Below are 21,162 nucleotides of genomic sequence, written 5' to 3'. Positions count from 1 at the left end.
TAATGCTCACCAAGGCTTTATTTGATCAAAAATACAATTAAACAGTAATATAGTGAAATATTAATACAATTTATTTATTTATTTTGCTATTTTACAATGAAATGTTGAATTTTCAGCATCATTACTGCAGTCTTCAGCATCACATGATCCTTCAGAAATCATTCTATGTGCTGATTTGGTGTTCAAGAAACATTTCTTATTATTATCAATGTTGTGCTGCTTAATATTCTTTGTGGAAATAATGATACATTTTATTTTAGGATTTGCAAAAATCTCCCCCACTCCAACTGAAAAATAAATAAATAAAAATAAAAATTTAAAGTTTTTACTTCTGCTTGCTGTATAAAACTATTAATTTCTGATGGGTCAGAGGTGGCACATGTTTGCTCACCTAATATTTAGCATTGCGTTGTGACACAACATTTGCAAACATGTTTGTCGTGTATTTTGTTTTTTTAAGGAATTGAATGAATTTTGAAAAGACACACAGACATACACACATATACAGTAGTGACCAAAAATAATGTCTGGAGGGAATATTTGCACAATATTTGCTTTTAATGACACTTCAGGTTATGCCATAAAAAACAAAATGCTCACAGGAATAAAGCATTACAAATAAAGCATACATTGACTACAGTGTAATCAGATATTAATATTTATGTTGGTTCTCCCTTGTTTTTTATTACAGCAGCCATTCTCCTGGGCATTGACTCATGCTTAAAGGGTTAGTTCACCCAAAAATGAAAATTCTGTCATTTATTACTCACCCTCATGCCGTTCCACACCCATAAGACCTTCATTTATCTTCGGAACACAAATTAAGATATTTTAGTTGAAATCCGATGGCTCCGTGAGGCCTCCATAGGGAGCAATGACACTTCCTCTCTCAAGATCCATAAAGGTACTAAAAACATATTTAAATCAGTTCATGTGAGTACAGTGGTTCAATATTAATATTATAAAGCGACGAGAATATTTTTGGTGCGCCAAAAAAAAACTAAATAACGACTTATTTAGTGATGGCTGATTTCAAAACACTGCTTCAGGAAAATTTGGAGCACAACGAATCAGTGTGTCGAATTATGATTCAGATCGCGTGCCAACGGCTGAAATCACGTGACTTTGGCGCTCCGAACAGCAGATTCGATACACTGATTCATTCATTTGCTCCAAAAATATTCTCGTCGCTTTATAATTTTATAAAGGGGGGGATTTCCTAAAGGTTTTCAGTGGCTTTAAGATCAGGGGACTGAGGAGTCCACTTGAGGACTTCAAAATGCTGAGCATGAAAACTGTCATTGCGTGTACCTTTACAGATCAAGATGAATTTGGAGGTTGAAGGTCTTATCCAAATCTTTAGAGGCTGTTTTAAGATGGTCCCCCTCTTGTCAAAATGCTCACTAGTCTTCCTTGACCAGCCACAGCCCTTTACATTCTGCATGGTAGTGGTCTCACTGTGCTTTGAAATAATTCTGTGGACATTATGACCATTCACATCCAGCACAAGAGCAATAGCCAACGCAGATTGACCAGATTGATCCATTTCAATATCCTCTTTGGTTGCAGAGGACACCTCCCTCCATCTGCCCATTTTCACTAAAGCCCACAAAATAACATCTAATAATAAAGCTAATACCTGCCACATAGTGATTTATTGAATTATAGGATGGGAATAATGAGTGCAAGATTGGTATGACCATTTGGCCAAAAATGGCATCCACACAATTCTGTATGTTTTATTGAGTCATGACAAATGGTACAATTGAAACATGAAACACATTGGTTTTTCAATCCAGGCACAACTTCATAACATGAATGCAAAATATTTAATAAATATTTAAGAAAAGGTTTGAATAAAGTGGGAAGCAGACATTTTTTATCCACATCACTTTTAGCCAGTATACTGTATAGGCAAATTTCAGTGCAATTCAAGATTTATGAATTGAACACCAACAAAGAGATTAATTGCAATTATTTTATTCTGATGACTGCTTTCTACTTTCTTATTCTACAAAAGCTTTAATGCAACCTTTCTGAGAGCCTTTTCATTAATCACAGAGAAACAGTTTTCTTGGTGGTCCCAAATTGGCCCATATACCCCAAGTTGTTCTTTTCTTTACTAAAAAACATTGTAGAAAGAAAGAGGAAATATGACTAAAAGAGAAAAAAATTAACAGTGAAGAGTATGCTGTCATTTATTCCTTCCACCTGCAACTAATGACCCACTGAAAGTTATTCAAACACACTGACCCCAGATTTTTTTTTTTAGTCTCGCCTCAAGCTCACACTCAGATTTGATGTCTCTCCTGTATATGTGTGGGTGTACAGTATAGCTTCATCCACATCCTGAACATTTCACTAAGCAGTTTAATGCAGTGTTTTTGGCACATATGTGTTTTAATCGTCATCATGTAGTCTCTGGTGAAATGTGCTGTCTGAGACTGTCGCTCTCTCTGTAATGAAGAATGGCAGACATGCTGGGTGTGAGAGTGTGTCTTGTTAGGAGCAGATCTGAAAGTCTAGTATTAATGTTGTGGGAGACAAAAGAGAGGGAGAGTGTGTGTCAGTAAGGCTCCAATAAAGCAGCTGACCTGCGACCTAGCTGGAGCTCACGGCCCAGAGCACAGTGACACGGCCACCTGCGAGCTGGGTTAAAGATGCCACCCTGATTCTACACGCACATCCACACACAAACACAGCAGTGTGTGCTTATTGTCTAGATTAAATTTGTTGCACTAAATGAATTTTTCTCTATCAGACTTTCTTGATCGGGATCTATAGAGATTAGCTCTCCTAAATTACAAGGGATGATCTGTGCATGTCTCCAGCCTTTCCAATCACTACCAGCACGACCTCTCACCCATGACCCCTCGCCCTTTCTCTGTCTGCATGAGCACACAGTTTAGAGATTACAGCAGCTCAGGCCTGTGCTCTTTTGTTGTGTTTATGAGTCTGTGTATGTATGCAGATAGAATGAGGCTTAGGCTTCTCTTGTGATGCTGTCATTGGCTCTTTAAATCAACAAGACCCTCTAATGGCCTCATCTTATTCTTTACAGTCTGTAAGGAATCCTCTGGTTTTCTAAAAAGGCTATGTCTAGCCATGGGCTGTTAGCTGTTTTAGCATTTTTGAAGTAATACACACTACTGTTCAAAAGTTTGGAGTCTGTAATTTTTTTGTTCACCAAGGCTGCAGTTATTTGATAAAAATACAGTAAAACAGTAATGGTGTGTATTATTACAATTTAAAACTAGATGAGTAAAGTTTGATGACAAACTTTGATGTTGGCTTGACAAAGTTTGAAATAGCTGAAAAGCTTGAAGTTTGAAGATTTTACTCGGTCAATAAAATGTTGAAAACATGTTCTAATGCATTGTTAACATGTTTTAGCATGTTGCTAACATATTTTAGCATGTTGTTAGCATTTTTTGCATGAATTAACATGTTGTTAGTATGATTTAGTACATAGCTAGCATGATCCTAACATGAATTAGCATGCTGGTAGCATGAATTGGCATGTTAGCATGTTTGTATTGGTTAGCATGTTGCTAGCATGTTTCTAGTATGATTTAACATTGCTAACATGTTGCTAGTATGATTTTGTACATTGCTAACACATTTTAACATGTTGTTAGCATTATTTAACATGTTTTAGTATGTTGCTAGCATGATTTAGCATTTTGCTGACAGGTTTCTAACATGAGCTGCTTCTCATTTCAAAGGCTGCATCCTCTGGAGGTTACAATTGAAGGCTGCATATGTCATCGAGGCGGTCTCATTTAAGAGAAGTAACCGTTAGATTGCAAAGAAAGAAATTACAGTATTTTACACCTCATGAGGAAAAACAGTCAGTTTTATTACGGTTACTTTTCTTAAATAAGACATCCTTGATGACGTATGCAGCCTTCAAATGCGACCTCCGGAGAACGCAGCCTCTGAAATGAGACGCAGCTAGGATTTTACACTTTGCTAACATGTTTTAACATGTTTCTAGCATGGTTTAGGATGTTGCTAGCATGATTTAGAATGTTTTAGCATATTGCTAGCATGATTTAGCATGTTGCTAGCGTGAAAACTCTATAGGAGGAGATACTGTTTAAAATTTAGTCTCAGAAGAAGAATCTATTAGATTAGTATGTTGGCTTTGTCAACCTAACATAATAACGGTTTTAAAATAACTCTATTTTAATGTGAAATGTAATTTATTCCTGTGATGACAAAGCTGAATTTTCAGCATGTTTTGCTGTTTTGCTACTTAAGAAACATTTCTTATTATTATCAATGTTAAAAAAAGTTGTGCTGCTAATATTTTTGTGGAAGCCCTGATACATTGAATTGAAAAAACAGCAATTTATTGAAATAGAACTCTTTTGTAGCATTATAACTAGTATTGCATGCGTCCTTGCTGAATAAAATGATTAATTTAAAAAAAAATTTTACTGACTCCAAACTTTTGATCGGTAGTCTACACAAACATTAAATATTATATATAGTTTTTTATTATTGTTATTATTATTAGATGTTACGGTTTTATTTTTAAATTATCATTATTTTATTTTATTTTATTTTATTTTAGATCCAAACATTCCTTTGGATTTAATTTAAATTTAATTCTTCACAGTTTTTTAACTACCAACACTGGCATCACATGCAAATAAGTTCTAATACCTGATAGTTCAGAGACATCCTTGTCTAGGATCCTTGTCTCTGTGCTTGCTCTTGCCACCTGCTGACCATGAGCAAACTCAAATATCTTGCATGGCTTCATTTTTTGGATAGATCATCATAGTTGTCCAATCCAACCAACACATCATTTGAAAAATGTATTTTTGTATCTTTTAAGTTTTTTAAGTACTATAATACTTGATCGACTACCAGATATTTTATACAGTATTTCAGAATTCCTCTATAAAAAGTGTTACAAGTTCCTGAATAAACCTTTCTTGTACCTTAATTTTTTTCAATGGATACTTTTGTGCGTTATAAATAATTTTCGTAATCTGTGAATAGGATATAATAATGAGCATTGGGGGGTTGTTTATGAGAAATGCCCCTTTGGGAAGTCTTTCAGTCTAAATCTTTTAAGTCAATTTTTTACTAAATTTGTACAGATTCAGTCAAAGCATTTCAAGATTAGACAATGGACTCCATTCCTCTCCCTGTCTCTCTCTCGCACTTGCACACATACTCACTTGCATACACAGACAGTTTGATATTCCTGATGAGGTTTACGTCAGCACAGAGTGATGAGTGTGTGTCCGCCGTCCACTCTAGCCCTTGCAGCAAAGTCCTGCGTGTTTTTGAAAGGAGTGAAGGAAAAACAGAGAGGTCTGGGTAATTTGGTGACATGGGAGGCCCCTGGCGTTCTGTTATCTGAAGACCACCCATCCGAGTCTTGCCTGGACAAACAGAAGAGCTGACGAGTGTAATACGTAGCAGATGCAGAGATCGAGAGAGAAGAGAGAGCGAGTGAGCAGGAGTCACTGGGAATGAGAGAGAGAGAGGGAGAGACATCAGAATGGATCCACTATGGTGGTGGTCATTTGGTCATCCTGGTCTCCCATTAGCCACCTGGGCTCACAGTGTTTAGTCAGCCTACACTGCGGCTTGGGTTACATTTACATTGCTTTGAAAGAGCGCGCCTGTTCTCTCTCACACGTGCACACTTTCTCCTTCTCTTCCCTTCTATCTTTTCGCATAGATTTAAACAAGGATTCGTATACAGATTGTCAAGTGTGAATTGTGGTGCATTGTGGTTAATTGAGGTTGGATGGGCAGAATGAAGGAGGAAAAAGCATGTAGATGTCCCAGTTACACAGATCTCTTATTTGCTGTCATGTAGAAGGAAAGAACAGATACTGTCTCTGAATACTTGTGTCAGTACAGCAGTTCAAGTAGGCAACTAAATCAAACAAGTTTATTAGATTCATCCCTTTGTTCTGCACAGCAGATGTCCCAGGATATTGGATTCATCTGATTTTTGTTCCTCTTCTTTTTTATGAACTACTGTATGTGTTTAAGTGTGTGTGTTTGTAATCTGACATATAGATGATATCCACTGATTCTGGACTAATGTTCGGGTCATAAAGTCATGGCAATTGTAAGGGAGGAACTGAGCTTTAAAATTAGTCAATATACAATAAAACACTAGTGAGATTAAGAACATGCAGATCGGCCATGTTAACCAGGTGGCCCAGTTCATTTACTGTCTCTGTGAGATTAGAAAGACATGTTTAGGTACTTTCTACGGAAATACTTATGCTTTTTTACATACACTACCATTCAAAAGTTTGGAATTGGTTATATTCTTACTTTTTTTTTTTTTTTTTTTTTTTTTTTAAGAAAAATATCACTTGATCCTTCAGAAATCATTCTAATGCTGATTTGGTGCTCAAGAAACATTTCTTATTATTATCAATATTGAAAACAGTTAATATTTTTGTAGAAACCATGAAACATTTTTTTCAGGATTCTTTGAGGAATAGTAATTTCAAAAGAACAGCATTTATTAAAATTTAAAATTATTTGTATCTATGTAAATGTCCATTTTGATCAATTAAAAGTACTGAAAACCTTAAATTCTTTACTGACCTCAAATTTTGAATAGTGGAAATCATATGAAAGTGGAAATTAGATAAATTGGTAAGAAACATCTTTATTGTTTCAAAACAACATTCTTCCAACATTTTTGTCCTGCAGGTTTGAAACAACAACAGGGGTAAACTATTTGTTGAAATCTCTATAATGCAGTGGAGATCATGTATACAAGTAGTTTAAAGGTACACTATGTAACTTTTTTTGTTCAAAATTAACTAAATTTAAATAATCAGTCAATACATCATCAAACTGTCTTCCAAAACGTGTTTTTGTCTTACTCTGGTTCACTATGGTAAGCCTATTATAAGTGATTATATTTTAGACTAAGCTGGATGGTTTTCGCGGGAAATTGCATAGAGAAAAGTTGCACCGGCCACTTTGACGTGAATGGAGTGGGAGTGGCATAGGTTAGTTGTCACCACCAGAGAGAAAGGTTTACATGGAGCAGCTAAATCTCAAACCTCCGTGGAATCACCCATTTAAAAAAAAAAAGAGAAAAAAGAGAACGAGTCAGAGATCGTAATAAAACAAGACTCAACATTGGCTTGGCTTTTCGAAGATTGTGAGAACTGAGGGATTTGAAATGTAAAAGTGACACAGACATTTTTATTACTCAATAGGTAAGGTATTTTACAGATACATTGCCATTGCTTTCCAACAGAGTTCCTTGTAAAGCATTGTTTATTCATATTCATATTTATTCATATTATTTTATTTCAAGTAAGTAACATGTCTATTAATGGGTATAGACACAGTGACATCTTCAGCTAGTCACCTTGAGATCCTTTCCATCTAAATTGGTTATATCTCTTAAGCCTAGTTGTGAATGATTTCTGAGCAGTAGGATAAACATATTCATCCACAAATGCATGCAGTTTTGTTTTTTAACTGCTAGGGGGCCAAAAGTTACATAGTGTACCTGTTAAAATATAAATTATAATAGTAATAATAATAATAATAAAATAGTGTACCTCTATGACAGCCCATAAATTGTTTTGAAGCTTTTTTTTTTTTTTTTTTTTTTTTTTTTTTGGCACATTATTAGCCTTTTCTGCTTGTTTCCACTGACCAGCTTATCACTGAAGATGCAGGACTATAGCTATAAGGTTATGGTAAGACCTGCACAGTGGGTAGAGTAATGAATATCTGAGTGACATCAACAAGCATATCTAAAGTATTATTGTCTCTTGCAGATTATTTAACTGAGGAGTGAGATGCTTATTTGAACTCATCAGTCAGCAGGAACCGACTGGAAGTCCATCTGCAACACACTGAAGCTGTAAGAAACATGAGCAAAACATGCATGTAAAAACAGTTTTGGTAGGTGATATGTACAGTAAATTTGTTCGACCAAGCCTCTGAGAAATACATAATGATGCAAAAAACGGACAGATTTTACACATGATGCTGATTATTGTATTTGTTGAGAGGAGCTTGGTGATCTTGGCCAGAAAAAACATGGCATCAATCTTGCTCACAGTGGAAAGATTCACATAACAAGTTTTCAAATATTCGACTTGCAAACCAATCTTATAATTTTTAACTGAGAAAAGTAGGTTCATACCTTATTTTTTTTAGCCTTACTCCGCTCCCCTCCACCACCCCACCTCTCAGCTCTGTCTTTTTACTTCTCTGGGGATTTCCAGTTGTTCATAAAGGAACCATGCTGGTTTCCGTAATGGGAGAAGCTGGTCTTTGATGGTCTTGGCTTCACTCTAAACATTGGAGCTGTGGTTGCTCAAAGTATTTCCTCAGGTAAAATGCAGTTCAGTGCCCATCATAAAATTGTTTTAAAATTACAAGTCTAAACAACTGTAAGACTATAAACAATAATTGCTTCACAAACACACATTAGAACAAAAGAACAGTCAGAAAGTAAGTCTTTTCAAACGGCTGCTGCCAGCCCTGGCAATCTTAGAGGTTTCAATGAAGAGCAGTTTGTTCAGCCAGTCAGCACATACTTGTATACTGAAAGCAAATTTACTGGATGGCATAGACTCATTTTGAGGATTGTTTAAAAAATAGAGCTTATGTTTTTGGATATACAATTACTGTGACATAATAGGGTCTGATATCCTGGGACGTCTGCGGTGATGACATCTTTATATCAGCACAGCTTCAGTGCTATAGATTCTTTGGAAAATTATTAATTACGATCTGACTAATGTTGTGCTGACTAAAGATAAAGAATTTATCTTAATTGTTTATTTTAAAACTAATAATGTATGACAGTGAGAATGCTTTGGTGTTTCACACTATAAATCACATCTTGGCAAAGCAGTGTTTGAGTCGTGAAGGCCGAATGACCAGCAGCGCTGAACCGATGCTCAGCACCTCGTAAATTGATGAAAGACTCATCTTCACTGAAACACAGGAGCAAATCAGCATGTGTCCCACACATTTTCCCATCCCTAACCAGATGTCTGTGCCTTAACCTGTCATCACTTATAGTCTTTGCTTTTAATTAAAAGTGTAAAGTGATTTTTACACTTGAAGAGCTCCTGAACATTTTCCTCAAGATAAGCATGATTGAGTTGCATTGTAATTCAAGCTGTTTTTGGTAATAATTAATTGCCCATTAAGTAAATGTATTTTTATTTTATTAATGCTGCTACCTTCTTACTTGTCGATAAATGTTTTGACTGATTTTAATTATTACCCACTATTTCTGTAAAGCACAAAGGTATAAGCTCACCAAAACAATCAGTATAAAAAAAATGTTCATTCATTCTAATAGGGAACCCTAAGAGAGGAGAATGAACCTTTTCTTCTGACTGACTGAAGGCTAAATTTTCCCTGACACCTGTGATGACCATGTCTTTTGTGCTTCAGGGTCCAAGGCAAATGGGGGTAATTTCTGCTATAGCTCATTATGAATGTGTGTTGGAAATGAGAGAGCCCCGCTCCCACCTCCACTTTTTTCATTCAACGTCTTACAGATGTTGGACCACACCCAATGACCATATTCTGACACTGAATGCTTTCTCTCTCATCTCACTCAAATATATTAACCTAAGATTGCTTGTCATCAAGGTAAACCTCAAATTATATCATAAAGCAATGGACCATACTTGTTTTATATTCGGCGAGAGAAGAAATAGGCTAATTGGTGTTAAGATATAGTCATTATCAAGGTCACTCAGAGAAATGTTTGTGAGACACACATAATATATTTTTTACATTATTGAATTCATTAAATATTCTTAGTAGCCTATTCAATAATAATAAAAAAAAAAATTCAACGATTCAGCAATATTCAACGACATAATTTTGGGAGAATTCGTTAAGAAATAAATGATCTAGTTCAAGCTTATCGAATATAGTTATAGAATAAAATAGATGTAATTTAAGCATTTTTTAATGACAATATATAGCACAAACATTAAACACAGAGCGCCTCCAAACCAAATCAGAGAAAAAATGTGACTTTCATGCTTTGTCACGCATAACATTTCTTTTTTATAAACACTCGAGTTCTCACCGAGCTAAAAATCTGTGTGTTATTGAATCACCCCTTTTCCTAAACATCTGGGCTTCATTATCGCTGGATCAGACTTTGGATTTTACATATAAAATTATGATAGTTCACGGATGTCCATCACCATTATCGCCTCTAATATGCTCTGACCTGATTATCTTGGTAGATTTGCATTGCTCTGAGGCATCATACAAGCCTTGAAGTCGCAAACAGCTGAATAACTTTCAAAGCTAAACCCTGACAAATAAAACCACATAGAAGAACATTGATTTTATAACCGGAGCCAACTCCCCACCGCTGGGCTGGGTATTGGTGAAAGGATGGAGACAAACACGGTGATGATTAAAATAAGATTTTTTGGCTGAGTAAGTAAGAGATCAATATCAAAAGATTAATAATGTGTATGTAAAAAAAAGACCCATATTACACACCTGCTGGTGTATTTTATATGCCACATTTCAGTATTTAGAATTTAGGCCTAGTGTTATGGGGTTGTGTAGCTATTCAACAACCTGTTAGGGCCAACATGCCAACACACTCTCATGCCACGCATCCATTCTCATGCAGTGAAAAAAAGGACATGGACAATGCGCTCACAGACAAAACAGAACAGGTTTTTTGATATAATTTTTGATATATTGATATTATATTTTGATATAAAACACCTCAGTTCAGGCGAACCAGGAGCACACTCTTCCTCTTTACTACTAGTTACAGCACAAAATAAACATGATTGAACATCAGAGGGTATGTTGAAAGAACCAGTACAACTTACTGAATCATGTCTCATGTAGGCTAATCGCTCAGTGATTCAACCACGGATAAAACAGCTTGTAAACAATTACATTTACCTCAGAAAAGTCATTCAAGAACTAGGCCTACATATTCATTATAGCACGTCCTGATATTGCTGAGTTAGATGTGTTCCTGGGTCAGCATATTTTGTTGATCCTGGAACAACATTCTAGTCTGAAAATTTAATCTTAACCCTATTCCTACCCCTAAACCTAACCCTACCCAAAAGTTATCCCAAAAATCTGAGGGAAATGATAGATGAATAACACTGATGTAGAAGCACCAATTCATAATTTTAAGCCTAAACTTGACATAATCTGTAAACTTGTCCATGAAATCTGATTGGTTGATTTGAATGTTGTTCCAGGATCAACAAAAATGTTGACCCAGGAACATGTTGAACTCAGCAATATCAGGTTATGCTTCATTATATTTTTACTTGAATACCATTAAAAGTTATTATATACGTATTATAATGTTGTTATTATTATAAAAACTGCCTTATATGCAATATACAAATCAGTTGTTCATTAACCTTTAATAATGCTGACAGGGTTCCCTGTAGCCTAGTTTACAACATTACACTCTAAAAATTGCTGGGTTGTATCAACCCACAGTTGGGTTTCAAAATTTAATTTAAAAATTTTAACCAACAGTTGGGTTTGTCCATATTTGACCCAAAGGGTTGTAGAGTTTAGAAAACTTTGTTTTCCTTGAGAAAAATGATCATGTTTAATCGAGATTGAAATCGTAAGCTCATGAATCAATTCGTGTCAAACATTTGTGTCAATTACACAAATAGAAATAGCCTGTATGTTTAATTCTTGTTCTAGTCGACATTTTCTAGCTTGTTGACAGCCGTGACGTTTTCTAAATGCATACCATAAACCCTGACACTCCTTTCGGCAACTTTCAAGGGGCCGATCCATGAAACCTAAAGCCAGTGTTTTCAGGTCTGAATGTTTTGGCAAGGCAACCTCTAGTGCCAATAAACCAAATAGAGGTAAACCGTGCAAAACGGCCGCAATGAAATTCAGGCTAAATAAACGAATCAGAGTTTACAAGAATTATTTATGCTAGTAGAGGAGAAAATGTGTAACAAAAAGGTGGACGAAAAATGCGTAAAGCTTTAAAGAAAAACAGGTGATTAGCCTAATTTAAGTATGGAGTAAAATGCAAATTTGCTGTTGGTTATTTGAAAATTTCATTTTTTGAAATACCTACTCACCTACTTAAAAAAAAGGCTAGCCTACTAGCTTTGCAGGCTTATTTAAATATTTAGAGTGCATCATCATCTCTAGCCTATTTCTTGATTAGGCTATATATCTATAAAAATCCTAAACATTAAAAAATCAGCAGACTGATTACAAACGTTGACCTTTTTGACCATTTTAACAAACAAGCTTCTATGTTGTATGGCTTTGCATACTATTATCAGTTATCCAAAGAGAGGCGATTTTTCCTCTTTTTGTAAAGTCAAAAAGCCGTGGCTTTTCCCTTGGAGCAAAGCCTTTCAACGTGAAGAGCGAACACACTGCTCGTGGACACGCTCCAGAGAAAACACCCAGCCTAAAAACAACAACGGGGCTCTTTTTAACTTCTTCAGACCACATCTCAATAAAAGCTGAACAAACACAACCTGCCACCGGCGACCGCGCGATGTCCAGCGCGCGGCACCATAACAGATCGCGGATGGGGGAGATCTAGACACTAAAAATAAAAAACCACCACAGAACAGCAAATATAAAAATTGCACCTCACGGGAACAGCGTGATCCGTTTTCGGTGATGGTAATTTAACAAGCTCCTTGGTCATCCGTAGTATAAGCCTACTGAGAGAATAGAAAAACAGCCCAAGTGATTTTTATCAGTCGAATTACCCTGGCTGCACCCATCTCAAGCTATTAAACGCGTTTAAAGATAAAGCAACATCAAAACTTTTTCATGCGCAAGACAGGATAAAATAAATAAGCCAGGGAGTACCTCAGGAGGAATTAAACAACATCTAGGCCTAACTTTTATTGTAGTCTCCCCTCAAAGGAAAAGACAAAGTGACCTGAACGTCGGCGTGATGGAACGGGTCTGTGAATGGTTACTATTCAATTTGTATTTCGTTCCCCGCTGGTCACGGAGGCGAGATCAGAGGAGAAAGTGAAAACACATGGCTGAGGTCAGTCGGATCGCAGGACCACCAAACTTGTACTATAGAAACGGAGAGAAAGGGAGAGAGAGAGAGAGAGAGAGAAGATGAAGAGAAGACGATAAAGAAGAGAAGCTAGGAAGAATTGGTGTGAAGAAATCGTCCTAATAAACATAGGCAATCATCGCCTGGTCTCCGTTACAAATAATTTACACTGCATGGAAGCGAAGACGCCTCTTTCCGACCATCCGGACAGCGTATGTTTGAAGTGTTTCGCCGAGCAGCCGCTTCGTGGCGTCAGTTCCTCACGCCAATCAAGGCGCTCGTGCCTTATACTCTGAGACAAGTTTTGAATTCCTGGAGCCTAATGTGTTTATTTTAAATATCCCAGGGAAATTATTGCATCAGCGGTAAACTATGTCCACGGAAACGGCCTCTCTTTTGAAGTTTTCAGCAGTGAAACCTGATTTTAATTACATAATAAGTTTTAAATTGTATTTGCACAATAAACGATGTGGATTAAGCTAGGAAGTATGTGAGGCAGGGCCCGGAAAGTCGACCATACCTCCCCAAACTGCTGGAGCAAAGCAGTTAAGAAAGAGAGAGAAGAGGTAGTGGGGGGTTATGCAGATGCAACACATGCCTCAAAATGAATAATTAATCTGACGTTATTTCTCTTTCTCTTTTTTTGGCAGAGCTCGTTAGTGTTGGCCGCTGAATGGTCGCATGATAAATGACGGTGTGGCTCTCCCGGCTCTCTCTCACTAATTAGCGCTCTGTGAACTCCGTCGCCTCCGCGCGAACACAAACCAAATCCTATGAGCTCAACGAGAGTGAAAACATTTCTCTTGGTCTGCCCTTAGAAGTCTGTTGGCAGATCCATATATTTCCAGTGAACCCAGGCTGCCTGTTTCCACGTCAACTCATTTCACTCCAAATGTAACTGTGAGATAGGTCATTTATTTGCCTCTGGACATGCGGCCAAGTACTATATTGCACACCAAAAGACAAACTTAGATCTAAGTCATTATGTAATGTTAAGTGAATGGCACAAATCTGTTTAAAGTGTGAAATATTGAGGTTGGGGTCTGGGCCCACTAATTAGCCACTCCTCCCTTAAAAATATATATTCTCATGTTAGGTGTAGAAAACATGTATTGACTTTACTGTTGTATAAATATGTTAAATATGCCTCTATTATGCTAATATAAAGTAGTGCATAATGTAAGGTAATAATAGCCTATATGTAGGCTACCAAGGTTCAGGGTTTAGCTATTTAGCCCCTGTTGGAAGATGCCGAAAAAAGCCAGTTTCTGTATTCTATTCATGGCCAGAAGTAGTACCCAAATGCTGTGTTCACTGCATGCCATGTCGTAATTACTGTAATTTCAAAATGACAACACGTGACATTCTACTCTGAGCTATTCACATCCTCAGACTGGGAATTATGTGTTTCTGTGGCAACACTATCAACACCTAAATGAATCTGCAGTGGTCAGGTGGTACAAGTAGGAGCTTTCAGAAAATTCCCAGCTTATTTTTGTGCTAACCAACCAAACCTTATGCTGCTTTCACGCGTTTACTACTTTCCACTCGTCGTTCAAGTGCAAGTTGTCGGAAAGAATAGGAATCATGGAGGACACAAGGTTTTTTTTTCTTGCCTGTTTCTTGGGGAAATCCTATTAAAGCCAAAGTGTATTAAAGATATTTAAATTTGAATAAATATAGCGACAACCATAACATTGAAATCATATAAACATTCACTATCTAGATAGTCAGCTTGCTGATGATTTTGGAATTTTGGTCTGGTCAAATACATGCTATGTAAATATGCACTAATTTTACAAAATTAAATATATATATATATATATATATATATATATATATATATATATATATATATATATATATATATATATATATATATATATATAAAAAAAATACCAGTGACACAAAATTAATCATTCTCCCCTCTGCCATGTTTAAAGTTTATGGCATGCCCAACTCATAAACTTGAGTATCAAAAATATCTCAGAATGTCCCAGTAGTAAATACGACTTGAGAGGGTGTTTATGTCCAATTTCCAACTAGGAAACACATATTTACAATATTCTGTAGCACTTGAAGGCAGCATTAATCTTGTGGAGCAACAGCAAACGACATTATTGGGAATGCTAATGGACAGCGTTCTGCAGGTAATACAGATCTTATTAATGTATTATACTACTATCTCTGACTTTTTATTAACTGTTATGACTTTTTAATTGAGTTGCACACAAAACGCCTCAGGTTACGACTTTAACCATGGTTTCCTGAGAAGTGAACAAGACGCTGCATCTGACGTGAACACTATAAGGGAATGCCTCAGCATGACTGCGTCTGAAGCACATGTGCAACTAATCTAATCCTGATTGCCAAAATGTCACCCTGTTTCACAAAGTGTACCACTGAAACTATAAAGGATACATGGAACAATGCAGTGTTAGCTTCTGATTGGCAGAAGCAAGCCGCTCACAGGCAAGCTCGTCAGTCTTACACCACTGGGCAGTCCATTGGACATATGTCTGAAGGGCCCTATCTGGTCAAAGCAGATTGAGCTTCTCTTGGTCCGCTGACATGAAAGGAGGAAGATGAAAGACCTGCAAGATCTTAGAACATGCTATATTCATGGGTACTTTAGGCATGTAGCCTGGTCTAGGGTGTAAGTTGGCTTTGACCCTACCCAGGGCAAATTCCAGGCAGGAGAAGGCAACTGACAGGGCCTGCAAATCTCCTACCCTCTTAAGAGACGTAATAGCCAAAAGAACTTAACAACCATTTTAGTATTAAGAATTTCTTAATTGAATTCAGGGGCTCGAAGGGTGGCAGGGACAACCCTTCTAGAACTACGGCCAAATCCCAAGCTGGGACTCTCACAAGAACTGCAGGCCTTAACCTTAAAGTGCCACAAAGAAAACAGGTTATTAAATGGTTTCTCCCCAAAGACCCATTGCCTAATGGTGCTATGGCTGCCACGTAAACCTTAAGCATAGAGGGAGACAGACCAGAAGAAAAACGACCCTGAAGGAACTCCAGAACTGAAGACACTGGGCAGTTAACTGGGTCCAATTGGCGTTCTCTGCACCATAAAGTGAAGACTCCACCTTAGAGTGTAAAGTTTCCTAGAGTTTAGGATGGTCTCAACAACCTCAGCTGAGAGACCAGAGTTAAAGAGTTGTTCCCAATCATGGACCAAACCCAAAGCTTCCACATCTCTCACCGGGGATGGTAGATTTAGCCTCTGACAAGAGATTCCTCCTGATGGGAATCTCCCAAGGAGAGCCGTCCAGGAGTGACATCAGTTCCAAAAACCACACTTGAGCCGGCCAGAACGATCAATAAATAGGATGGACAGAAACACAGAGCTCTATCTGAAGAAACAGAAATTAATGCTGCATTGTTCCGGGTATCCTCTATAGCTTCCGCGATATGCCATCACGTGTCACGGCGTGGCCAAATAGGATTGGATTAGTTGCGTACGTGCTTCCGAATCAGTCATGCTGAGGTGTTCCCACATAGCAACGACGTCAGATGTAGCATGGAGTTCCCCCAAAAAGGAAACAACATACAGTGCAACTAGTCCGATTCTGACTGTTTGTCCATATGACAATGTGTCATTAAAGACACACATTTGAGTTGAGTAAGTGGTGAGACCCATATTGAAGTAGACATTCTTTTGTTCATCTATCATTTACATTAACCAGCACGAATAACTCCTCTTCCACACTATTGGTCTGACTCTCACTCTGCCCCTTTTTAGGTTGAGCATTTTCCACTTTTCAGATAAAGTAGTTTTTGTCATTAAATGTTTAATGTTATTTTTTGAAAATAAATCTTCAAGATGTAAGGTTATTTATTTAATTCATTCATTTATTTTTTGCTTAGGGTATCAGGCAGTTAATTTTGTATTTTTCTAACACATTTTATATGTTGTAGATCTATATAAACAGACATTATGTTTGTGTCTTAGAAAAAGCTGTTTTTGTTTGTGTGTGTCCTGAGCACGAGTCTGCCTCTCTGTCTCTCTTTCTGTGGCATTAGTGAAAGTCAGGGTGTGTGGGAGAATCTTTCTCATAAATCACACTGTTGTGCTGTATGATTATAGGAGTCCAAGAGTGGTCAGTATGACAGTTTGTCATTTCTGTGGTGACAGTGTGTGTGTGGTCCCCACAGTGTAGTTCAATAGAGATCCAAATAGCCAACATCACTACAAATACAGCTTCCAGTTCTTTGCTTTATGATTAAAAGAGCACAAATATATGCAGGCAAACTCTTTATATATCTTTATGGTACATCTCCTGTATCTTTATTTTGTTTGCATTACATAGAGACACACTCATTCAGAGTGACAGTTGACTTTTATTTGGAGAGGGTGCATGTGTCTATGTTTTACTTCTGCGGAATAATCTGTTTGTGTGTGTGTGTGTGTGTTATATATGCTTGGCTGGGTTACACTTAACTGAAAATTGCCACAAATGATTTGAGCTGTCATATTTTCCCTCTCATTGACCAGACCACATGTGTTTTTCATAGACATAGATGCTCGCCATAAAGGATGTGTAACAAGGGCCCTCCGTCAGTGGTAGCCACTCCACCCCAATATGCAACATGCACTCCACAGTCTTCCAGCTATTACTATGTCACCGAAGGACCACCAACGCTCACTGTTTCATAACTGTATGTGTTTGTGTACATGCTTGGTGATTATAGTTGCAGGATGCATTTCATCCACCACATCATTAATCATAACACCCCATCAGTTACTAGAGTTGTGAAAAATATATGCACATGGCCACATACAATACACCCTTCGCGTTTAAAAGATTTGGATCTTTCCTTCCCCCACACACATAGTGTGTCACACCAGTCTTTTGAGCTATTTGGGAGGTTCCACTTTACCACCAACACAGAGAGGGTTGGAAACACCCAGATCCTCCCACCTGTCATTTTCTCCTGGTAGTCTTACATTACAGCATCTGTGAAGTTGCTCCCAACACTATGTCACCATTTTAAGAGAATATTACGGTTATTACTGTTCACCACAAATGTCTAGCGTTATGACCGTTAGTGTCATAATCATAGATTATAGGATTTAATAATGAATTGTGCATGATCAGTTTGGTTAAATTAGTGTGTGGTCAAATTGTAAAAATTGTGGGGGAAAAATCTAGAGGGTGGAAGAGGAAATAGAATGTTTCGGTACAAACTTGCATTTAATGTGATCAATTGGTTGCATTTGTTTTTTGATTTGATTACAGGACTGTTTTGTATGATTGTGAGGACTGGCAGACTTCCTCTGAACTGAACGCTCTGTCCTCACGTCTCCTTCCTAAACTAGGCATACCCCGTTTTTGTGAGTGTGTTTTAAGTCTGGAGCCGATTAACTTGATCGTTTTTATGGCATTTTGCTGCATGTGTGGCAGCTATGAGACATTTTTGGATAGGAACCGAACCCAGTTCTATTCCCGCTGGCCAAATCTCTGTGTGGCATTCATACATATCAAAGCCAATAATAAGGACCTTAACACACATCTGTACCAGAACATTCTGCCTGATAATATCCTTAGGATACATAAATGCTTGCTTCTATTCTATTCTATTCTATTCTATTCTATTCTATTCTATTCTATTCTATTCTTCTGCTTGCCAAAAAGTGTTGTGTAGTTGTTAATTCAGATGATAGATTTGAATGATCATCATTTGAAACATTGCACCACAGGCTATATTGCCTTCACAAAAACATGCTTATGTTTGCACAACCATCCAACTTAAATGTACTAGCTATTTTTCTGAACGTCCCTATAACTAGTTTCCTCTAATCATAAATCATATTGTGTTTGTTTGTGTTTTTGTGTGAGAAGGAGAGGGGCAAAGGGAGTGAAGGAGATCACTTAATGAAAACGAGCGAGGTAGTTGTGGTAGCTGAATGGTGCTATATGCTAATACAAAAGTTGCAGGTTAAGTGTGAGTGAGCCAGATGTTGTATCAATCTCATAAAAATGTCTTTTGAAAACGGGGAACATGATATATTGGAATCATATTAGTATCAGCCTTTGTTGTATAGTTATCATTCAACATTGATTTCTACTTGTGAATGCCTGTTTTTGCGCTAGCTTAAAGGGATATTGCTAGATTCACTTGTACTATTTCTTGAAGAATGCTTTATAGGGACTTTCTTATCAACTTTTCCACTTTCTCATTGTCATACTTCATTTTGTTTTTAGTGTTTTTTTTAGACAAAAATCTCTCAGATTTTATATATCAGACATTTGGTTATTGGCCATACATTTTAAATAATTATCAGTATTGACCAGAATTTTAATATTGGTGCATCCAGTTAAGACAATTAAGTTCACAAAGATGACAGTCTTTCCTTCTGACACAAGTTTTTATTTACACAAATGAGCTGAAATGTACCGATTTAAGAAGGCAGGTGCTTGTGAGGATTTGTTGTCTGGGGCACATTCCTTATTGGGTTAATTGCAGTAACTGTAGATGTAATAAAAGTAGATCGTAAGAGGCTTCAGCAGTGCAACAGGGCAACCTGACTGATCTACTTATGGCATTCTACCAAAACCAGAGAGGCTGAGGGCAACCCAAGGCATTAGGGTTTCCAGAGACAATAGAAGTTTGCTCTTGCACACTGTCAACAAGTTTGTGAGAGGGTGACAACAGTGTAATCTCCCTCTCACTTAATCAAGTCTTGTGTAATTAGCTGTATAGTGTAGGAGCTGACCCTAGTGGAATGCATGACATTGCTCTCATTATACACATTTATATTGAAGTGAATATGTTTATAATAGACTATACCTCGGTTTAGTACGATTTGGAGCTCAAGAAGTTTTGTTCAGTTTATGTTATGACCATTTTACACTCTGCATTAACATGTTTAATGTGTATGAAGGTTTATTATGGCTTATTAAACATTATTAATATTTCATTTATTATGCATTAAATATTCTTTTTACAAATACACTACCATTCAAAAGTTTGGGGTTGGTAAGATTTTAAATGTTTTTGAAAGAAGTCTCTTAGGCTGCATTTATTTGATAAAAAAATATTGTGAAATGTCTTTACAATAAAAAAAAAAAGAGAGAGAAAAGATTTCTATTTTAAGATATTTAAAACTGAAATTTAATGGTAAAGCTGAGTTTTCAGCATCATTACTCCAGTCTTCAGTGTCACATGATCCTTCAAAAATCATTCTAATATGCTGATTTGGTGCATATTACACTGCATTGTTCCATGTATCCCTTTATAGCTTCCGTGGTACACCTTGTGACACAGGGTGACGTTTTGGCAATCAGGATTGGATTAGATGCACATGTGCTTCAGACGCAGTCATGCTGAGGCATTCCCTTATAGTGTTCACGTCAGATGCAGCGTCTTGTTCACCTCTCAGGAAACCATGGTTAAAGTCGTAACCTGAGGCGTTTTGTGTGCAACTCAATTAAAACGTCGTAACAGTTAACAAAAAGTCAGAGATAGTAGTATAATATAAGATCTGTATTACCTGCAGAATGCTGTCCATTAGCATTCAAGAAACATTTCTTTTTATCACGGCTAAAAACTTAAAACTTAATACTGCTTATTATTTTTGTGGAAACTTGTACATTTTCCACCAAGATTTTTCAATGAATATGTAAAATAAAAATCTTTTGTACAATTTTAAATGTCTTTTCTTTAACATTTGACCAACATAACATTTCTTTTCTAAATAAAAATATTCATAAATTTTTTTTTTTTTTTTTAATCTTACAAACCCCAAACTTTTGAACGGTATAGTGTTTATGATATTTAAAAATAAGTGTTTCATATTTAGTATGTAATATATGTAAATAAGGGTATATTTAATCTGAACTTTGCAACTCATTAATGATAGATGTATTTACCCTTGTGGGGTTCAAATCTAAAGTCCTACCAGCCCAAATCTTTAAAACAAATATGCATATGTATGTTCATAGGAGTGAAAATCACAGCCCCAACCCTACTATTAGTGGTGCATAATTTCTTAATTGTTCTTCACATAATGTGCATGGCTTGTGTAAATGCAACCAGAGATTCCCATGTGATTACAAGGGTAGTAATGATTGTCTCTAAAACCCAGTCAT

At 36.8% G+C, this 21,162-nt stretch overlaps 1 long non-coding RNA gene across 2 annotated transcripts in view; it reads left to right on the top strand.

Annotated features, from left to right (window-relative positions):
- Positions 1-7,906, top strand: part of LOC125267189 — a 30,208-nt gene extending 22,302 nt beyond the window's left edge. For both annotated transcript variants that reach the window (XR_007184633.1, XR_007184632.1), the window contains one exon: positions 7,794-7,906. This is a non-coding gene — a long non-coding RNA (uncharacterized LOC125267189). The remainder of the gene's footprint in view (positions 1-7,793) is intronic.
- The last annotated feature ends 13,256 nt before the right edge of the window (positions 7,907-21,162 follow it).

This window comes from Megalobrama amblycephala, linkage group LG4, assembly GCF_018812025.1.
Source record: "Megalobrama amblycephala isolate DHTTF-2021 linkage group LG4, ASM1881202v1, whole genome shotgun sequence".
Taxonomy (NCBI): Eukaryota; Metazoa; Chordata; class Actinopteri; order Cypriniformes; family Xenocyprididae; genus Megalobrama; species Megalobrama amblycephala.
This window is presented reverse-complemented; position numbering and strand designations above follow the sequence as displayed.